This window comes from Trachypithecus francoisi, unplaced genomic scaffold, assembly GCF_009764315.1.
Source record: "Trachypithecus francoisi isolate TF-2019V2 unplaced genomic scaffold, Tfra_2.0 Lachesis_group6, whole genome shotgun sequence".
Lineage (NCBI taxonomy): Eukaryota > Metazoa > Chordata > Mammalia > Primates > Cercopithecidae > Trachypithecus > Trachypithecus francoisi.
In genome coordinates this window covers 99,222,774-99,230,343 of record NW_022681471.1, presented here as the reverse complement: position 1 = coordinate 99,230,343, position 7,570 = coordinate 99,222,774, and the positions used below count along the sequence as shown (strand labels likewise).

Below are 7,570 nucleotides of genomic sequence, written 5' to 3'. Positions count from 1 at the left end.
AAGACATTCCTTCTGGCATTTTCTTTCCTTCCTTTCTTTGCATTTTGCTTATGCTGATGTGGGTTCCTTTAGCTCGATTTAGATTTTGTCGATGCTTTCCTAAGCTCATGGAATTTTGGAGGAGATCATCAAGTCTAGCCCCTTTTCCACCACGAGGAAGCTGAGGCCCATGGTATGGTAGTCTTTAAAAGACACTTTCTTTTCATGCTTCATTTCTTTGGTTGTAAATGAGAGTTTTTCTTTTCTTTTTAAGTAATTTAATTTTTTTCCAGTTCCTTTTCTGAATTTACATCTGTCTTTATTGTATATGGTCTTTCCTTCTCTTTCCCCTCCAGGTGCCTAAAAGTAGAGTCTGCAAAGGGCATATTTTGCAGAAAGCTCCCCACAGATCATAGTGCTCACATTTATTTGCTCAGAAAAATTCTCCTTAGGTTTTATTAGAGTTTTCTGGAATCACCTGGAAGGTGAATTCCTAGTGAAATGCTTGGGTTCAGATTGTTAATTGAATTGTGGGCAGCCTAAAGGTCTTTCTGCAATCTCCTGGAATTTCTCAGCCTGAATGTTAAAGATGGAGCATGGGTCTTTGCCACCTGCAGCTACCACTTAACCAGGTGACTGGTGCCAGTCCAGCAGCATGCTGGATCTGAGGTTTACCACCTGGGAAGACAGATGATAATGCTTCTCTCCTCCTGGCCTGGATAAGTGGGGCACAAGGTGCATGTGCTCAGAACATGGAGTTCCTCTTAGGATTAGGGCTAAGATGCTGGAGTCATTCCAGCCAGTGGAGACTCCCAAAGCTGCAATAGTATTGGAGCTCTCTTGGCACCTCAGCACACAATGCAGGTAGACCTGGTACAGCACGCTTTCCTAGCTGGCTTTCAGATGAGTGAGAAAATAAGCTGCTCCTCGTATAGTGGATACCCCAAACCGTTTTCTTTAAGCCAACCCCTAGATGTTACAGGCAAGGAAACTGAGGCTTGATGTCAAAGTCACTGTGGTGGCTTTGTACTGTGCTAAGCTGGAACTGCGTTTCCCAGAATTCCTTTCCTTTTTCTCTCTGGTTGGAGTTGGTCAGAAGAGAAATTTGTGTGCAACGTGTAGGTGGAAGTGAAGCAGCAGTCATGCCTATGCTCTGACTGTCAGGAGGAGGGCTAGCGGGCACTGTTGCAGCTCACAGGTGTCATCACTGATCTGAAGGCTTACTTTGCTGATGTGGGTGACAGCCAAGCCTGCAATCCCTCCAGTCCCATCCAGGCCTCCTCCCTTGGCTTTCTGGGGTCCCAAGGCTGGGCGTGTGTGCAACTATGTTGGTAAAGGGCACTGGCCTAGCCTGCAGGTCACCTGCATCAGTAAAGTTGAAGATGGTGAGAAACTGATGGGGTTTTCGTCTGTCCAGAGTGGGTTCTAGTTTGTCCATGCTCTCCGCGACTTCATGTGCATGTCTCCTTCCTGACAGCAAACTCTACTGTGTCCAGGCTCAAAGCTAGATGCAGAGCAACAGACCTACATAGACTGCTTAATCAGATTCTACACCTGTGGAAGGTCCAGTCCCTATCATAAAGCCCTTATTCTAGACCCTCATGGTGGTTTCTGCTTCTCTGATTGAACCTTAACTGATACAATCACACAGCCTTGCAGCGGAGCCCAGGTCCCCAGGATTCCAGGAGAACAGGCTTCCTGCTTCCAGTGTCGCCTCTGCTTAGAGGCTCTGTCTGCATGGCACATTGCTGGTGTTGATAAATGCTGGAAAGCAATGAGGAGGTCCTGGCCAAAGAAATCTTCTGGGCGCTCAGCCACAAACTTGTCATCAAAATGCCTGGGTCACCCCCTCAAGCCCCATCTCACATTGAGCAGGGTAGACACTGCTTGCATTACTCTTTGTGCCAGGGCATTTGAGTATGTAAGTATGACAGAGACCGAATCAATCCTAGATGCTTGAGCCAGAGATTCTGAGCAAAATCAGATGAGTCCAAGATGCAGTTCCTTTTCTCCATGGTTACTCCACTTTCTTGTGGGAAAAGGTGGTGGGGGAGGGTCAGGCAAACTTTCATTCAATCACTGTGTATGGTGAGATAGGAGAAGAAAGAGGGTGTTGTCTCTGCAGTAAGCCTGGGGGAGTTGGTGAGGGACACCTTAAGTCACGCTCTCTCTTTCTACGTGTCTCCATCTCCAAGACACACTATGAGGAGCCCTGCTCAGATGACGGTGGCAGGGAATTGTGTGGGAGACCCCACGGTCTTAGGTCCCCAGCACTTCAAAGCAGGGAGAATTCAGCATCTCTCAGTCCTCTCACAGCATTGCAAGTTTGCTGCTTGAGGTCTGAAGCCTGATTGTCTTTACAGCCACCCTCATTGAAATGCAGGTGAGCTAGGGACTCAGAGGGGTGGGGCATTACTCCTAGTTGGTTATTAATTAAACGGGACTGTATCCGAGACTAGGTGTTAGTTAATGGAGAACTAAGGAGTCCTATGAACCCTGTGAGATGGCTACTGAGATCCCAGCCTGGCAGAGCAGGCTGATGGAGCAGTGAGGGCACCAGCGATAATGTTCTCTGATTCTCTACTGCACTCAGGACCTGCAGAGACACACTCAGCCTCTCCACTTCAGCTCCAGTGGCTCCCATGGTGCACTTTGGCTCTACCAGCATGCTCTTGCTTTAAGACATTTGTGCTCACTGTCCTCTCTACCTGGATCCCTCTTACCCTAGAGAGCCTTCTGACAGATTTCACTCTCTCATTTTTTCACATCTTTGCTCTAAAGTAACTTCATCTTCATGAACTTTTCCCTGACCACCCTACTATAAATTGCAACCCTCCCCACTCTTCATGCTAATATAGTCTTACTATAGTGGGCATTGCCGTCTACCTTCCTACATAACTTACTAATGAGAAGGTAAGTGTCACTGGGGCAGAGATTTGCTTTATATGTGCTCTGGTGCATCCAAGTGGTGGCACCTAGTGGGCACTCATTGTGGCCTTTGTCTTTCTTCACTCCACAGGACACCATTGGCACTGCATTCCCCATTGAATGATGCCCGCTGGAACACAGCTTTATAGACTTCAATGCGAATAGTGCCCCCTAGAATTGTGCAATTTGGCAGTACAGAGCCTAATATTTGTTGAAAAGAGGCCACAGGCGATCCACTCTCTCTGCTCATCTTCCTGATCCAGTGGCCTCTGAAATCCTTCTGGCGACTTCTAATTGTAAACCTTCTCATACTTGAAACCTTCCCTGTGTCAGGGTGAGGAAGCTGGTATGAAGAGTGGGCTGATTCCGTTTGTTTGCAGTTTATTATCAAACTTGGACATCTTATTTCAGAGAGATATAAGAAAGGCACTTGATAAGCTGTCTGCAGCAGTTTCTCCTGAGGGGTCTGCCAAAAACGGCGTGGGATTTCAGGGTCTGGTTTTCTTTGCCTTCTCCAGGTAAGCTTGTTTATAAAGAGGAAACATTTGTGCCGCTCAGCAGATTTGAGAGACCCAGTGGGAATTGCTGTTTATTTGTCTTTTGATCACAAAGCCTGGGGTTTGGCTCCAAGGCTGAAGGTCTCAAGGCCTCTTTATCTCCTCCCCTTGAGACTTTAATCTCTCCTCTGACATTCCTTTGGCCCATGAGGTGGCTGGGGAGTTGAAGGAGGGGGAGTACTTGCAGGTGTACAAAGATTCCCTGGCCTGTCAGAGTATCTGTCCTTAGTCTGACCTCCCACCAGGGACTGTGATTCTTTTTGAGATCGACTCTGGAGCCTAACCTCCCCCTCCCCTTTGTCCTACAAACAACCGAAAGGAAGAAACCACAAAGCCACCCACCCTCCCCCAAACCCCAGGCAACATTTATTTTGGGGAGCGAATCTTTTGGATTTGAAGCCACGTCTTATTATTTGCCTTTTATGGAATCCAAGAGGCGAAGTGAGGTGAAGGGTCGTGGCATTCAATTCGCTGGTTTTATAGATGATGACACAGCAGTCCTCAGGGCTTCTGGGGCCTGCCCAAATCACGCAGCCTCTCCATAAAGGTGGCTGGGCCAGTCCCCTGGTTGTGTGGCCTCCCCAGGTGGTTTTCAGGGCGCCTCTCAGCCCTGTGTAATGTGAGCTGCCCATGACTAGCCTTAAACCCCTGTGAGCAGAGACAATTTTCTTTGAATCAGCATGCACACCACGCAGCGTTCCCCACAGGGGGACATATTGAGAAAATGAAATCAAATCACCCCTCTGGTACGCTTTTCACTCCCTTTTCTGATAACACACAGAGAGAAGCCGATTCTGTGGGTGATCAGGTGGGTTTTTACAGGGCCAGGCAGTAAACCTATGAAGGCCACCCAGGCCCTTCTCCTGTCCCTAGGTGCTTCTGACAGGAGCCACAGAGAGCAGCCTAAGGCTGGGGACACAGATAAGCCTCCAGCCAGGGCTTTGCTCCCTGACTCAGGGCTCACTTCCCCAAGTAGCTGAATAACATTTTAGGGTATATGGCTGCACCCATGTCCCACTCTCTTACTTGGCACTAGGCTGAATGAACACCTGGTGTTCAGTGACCTCGAGACACTGTGAACCTACTTTGAACTTACTTCCTAAAGTCATTCAGCTACACAGTAGATTGCATGCAGTCTGTCTTTTAAAAATAAATAAAACGTCCTTAGTTTGGTGAAGTCATTTTACTCGCGCAGAAAAAAATGTAAAGGTAACCATGAAATTACAAGAACAAACCTTTGTGCTCTCTGGGTCTCTTGGAAAAAGAGGGTAGGCAGGGCTTGTGTGCACAAGGCAGGAGCTGCTTGTGCAGAAATGGAAATGCTCCCCCATCTTTCCTTCCACACTAAGTCGCTTCATTATATTTTCAGGCGAGCAAGTCATGGGTTCCTGGTGCGCGGTGCTGTCTTTTTCAATTAATGCTTTTCACAGAAGTTCAGGTTTTAAACATCTCCCCCTCTCTTCCCAGGTCTGTTACATTTCCCAGAATGGTTCCCAGTGCTGGAGATAATTCCTTTTCGGAGAACCTACATTTCTCACCTGCTGATTGCAATTAGCCACTACCAGCTGGGGCCTGGTGTGCAGCTGAAAAGCTAACAAGAAGTGGAGACCACGCGGAACCCAGACAGGGCATAGGATGTGCATAAATAAGCAACGGTGCCTGTGTTTATGAGATGCTCCTGTGAATTCAAGGCTTCCCCACCCTCTGCATAACTCTCCCTCTTCTGGCTTTGTGCTGCATACCCCTCCTTTAACTATATTTTTTGTCTCTGGTTTTGTAGCCTACACTTAACATCATAGTCACGAATTTACCACTAAGTACATTTTGTTAGGCAATAAACAGCCTTGGAAGAAAAATGAAATCCGACTAGGACTTCTGTTCTAATAATGTTTGTGAGCTGTGGTGGATTCAGGCAGGCCCCACATGCAGGTCTTAGAGCTAACCTTGGCTGTGAGGGCTGGCAGGGCTGGGAGAGGGCTCAGGGACCCCAACTCAACTCCCTTATTTTATGGGGGAGGATACTGAATCCCAGAACAGGAGCATGGCCTGTCCAAAGTCTTAAAAGGAAGTCACAGGACTGGATGAAGGCCATGTCGCCCGACCCCCAGCTTAGGGCTTTAAACACTGCTTTGCTTTCAAACATCACGGGCAGCAGATTGGTAGTTTGTGAGGAAAGCACCAAGGAGACTCCTGAGTGCTAGAAGGCAGTTTCTGTTGAACAATGTGGTCTCCAACACAAGGCAATCTTTCTTTCCTTCCTCACGGACCAGGCGTGTCCCCTGTGCCAACGTTGCACCCTTTTCATTCAGAGTTGATACCCATGTTTCCATAGCTCACAGCTGCTGAACCCCAATCCCTACTTGCCGCCTAAAGGGAGTGCTCTCCACCTTTAGAGCTGTCTTGGGTTTGTGCTGCAGGGAACGGCAGAGAACAGACACGCAAGCCGGGGAAGTTAGCAGCTGTCCCTGCGTGGTAGCTCTGCGATGTAAATGGAGAGAGGCCAGCCTCGTGAGGTCTGTGGCTTCTGGTGCAATCATATCTACTGGCTGGGGATGAGCTGGATTTTTTCCAGCCCCTCCGCTCAGAGGATCAGCCATTCCATACCCAACTCAGCTTCCACCAGGAGAGACCATCTTGTAGGATTTAGAGTCGGGGAGTTAGACTGGCTTCCAGGTAGCAAGCAGCAAAGAAATGTACCGGGACTTTGGACTCCACTTCTGGCTTTGTTCTGCGGTGGGCATACCTCTCAGCCTCTGATTCCTTGTAGGTAACATGGAGACTCATAATGCATAGTTCAATGGGCTTTTCTGAGAGGGTAAGGGAAGGAGTCAAAAATAGGTTTGCTCTAAGTGTTCATTTTACTTCCCTCTAGTACTAATTTCTATTTTACTGATAAGGAAAACTGAGGCCAAGGGAAGTAGAAATACTCTCCCAAGGCCACAGGCTTTTCTATTGTCTCCAGCCACCTGTCTCTGTGAGGCACTCAGGGGAAAAAAACACTGCAATGAGCTTCACTAACACAAAATCCTTTCTCCAAAAATAAGTGGTTCTACATGCTGGTAAATATTTAACAATTAGCTGGGGGTTTGGAGGAGGAAAGGCGGGAGAAAGCTCTGCTTTGTAGGCTTGTTGATTTTTATTTTAAGAGAATGTAGATTCACTTGCTGTTGTAAGAACTGTTATAGAAAGATGACCTGTACTCTTCATGCAGTTACCTCCAATGGTAACATCTTCAAAACTATAATACAATGTCACAACCAGAATATTGACATGATATAATCCACGAATCTTTATATTTTCCCAGTTTTACTTGTACTCATTTGTGTGTATATGTGTGTGTATTTAGTTCTATACAGTTTTATCACATGTGTAGGTTCCTATGACCACTACCTGTATTCACAGTCAAGATACAAAATAATTCCATCACCACAAGAACCTCTCTGTTATAATCTTTACCTCCCTGCTGCTCTAACTCAGCTTGTCATTGAACCCTGACAACCTGTAATCTGTCCTCCATTTATTTAAAAAATTTCATCAATTCAAAATGTTATATAAATGGAGTCACACATATGGAATCTTTGGCAGTTGTTTTTTCACTCAGCATAATTCTGTCAAATTTCATCCAACGTGTTGTGTGTATCAATAGTTAATTCCCTTTTATCGTTAAGTAATATTCTATGGTATGAATGTGCCACAGGTTGTCTAACCATTCACCTGTTGAGGGATACCAAGGTTGTTTACAGATTTTGGCTCTTGTGTATAAAGTTACTATGAATATTCATGCATAGTTTTTATGTGCACAAAAATTTCCATTTATTTAGAGACTTGGCATTCTATCCAATAAGTGATTGCTGGATCTCACAGTGATTACATGTTTAGTTTTGTTTTTAAAATGCTAAATTGTTTTCCAGAGTGACTGTACCATTTTATATTCTCTCCAGTGATGTACAAATGATCCAGATTCCCCACATCTTCACCAGCATTTGATGTTGTCAGTGTGCTTTATTTTAGCCATTCTGATAGATGTGTAGTGATATCTCATTATGGCTTTAGTTCGCATTTCTCTAATAGCTAATGAAACTGAACATCTTTTCATATGCTTGTCA

At 46.1% G+C, this 7,570-nt stretch overlaps 1 long non-coding RNA gene across 1 annotated transcript; it reads left to right on the top strand.

Moving 5' to 3' along the window:
- Positions 1-2,499: 2,499 nt before the first annotated feature.
- LOC117078509 lies at positions 2,500-5,309 on the top strand. Its single transcript, XR_004435007.1, has 3 exons — positions 2,500-2,892; positions 2,999-3,425; positions 4,932-5,309. It is a non-coding gene; the product is annotated as an uncharacterized LOC117078509 (long non-coding RNA).
- Positions 5,310-7,570: the final 2,261 nt, after the last annotated feature.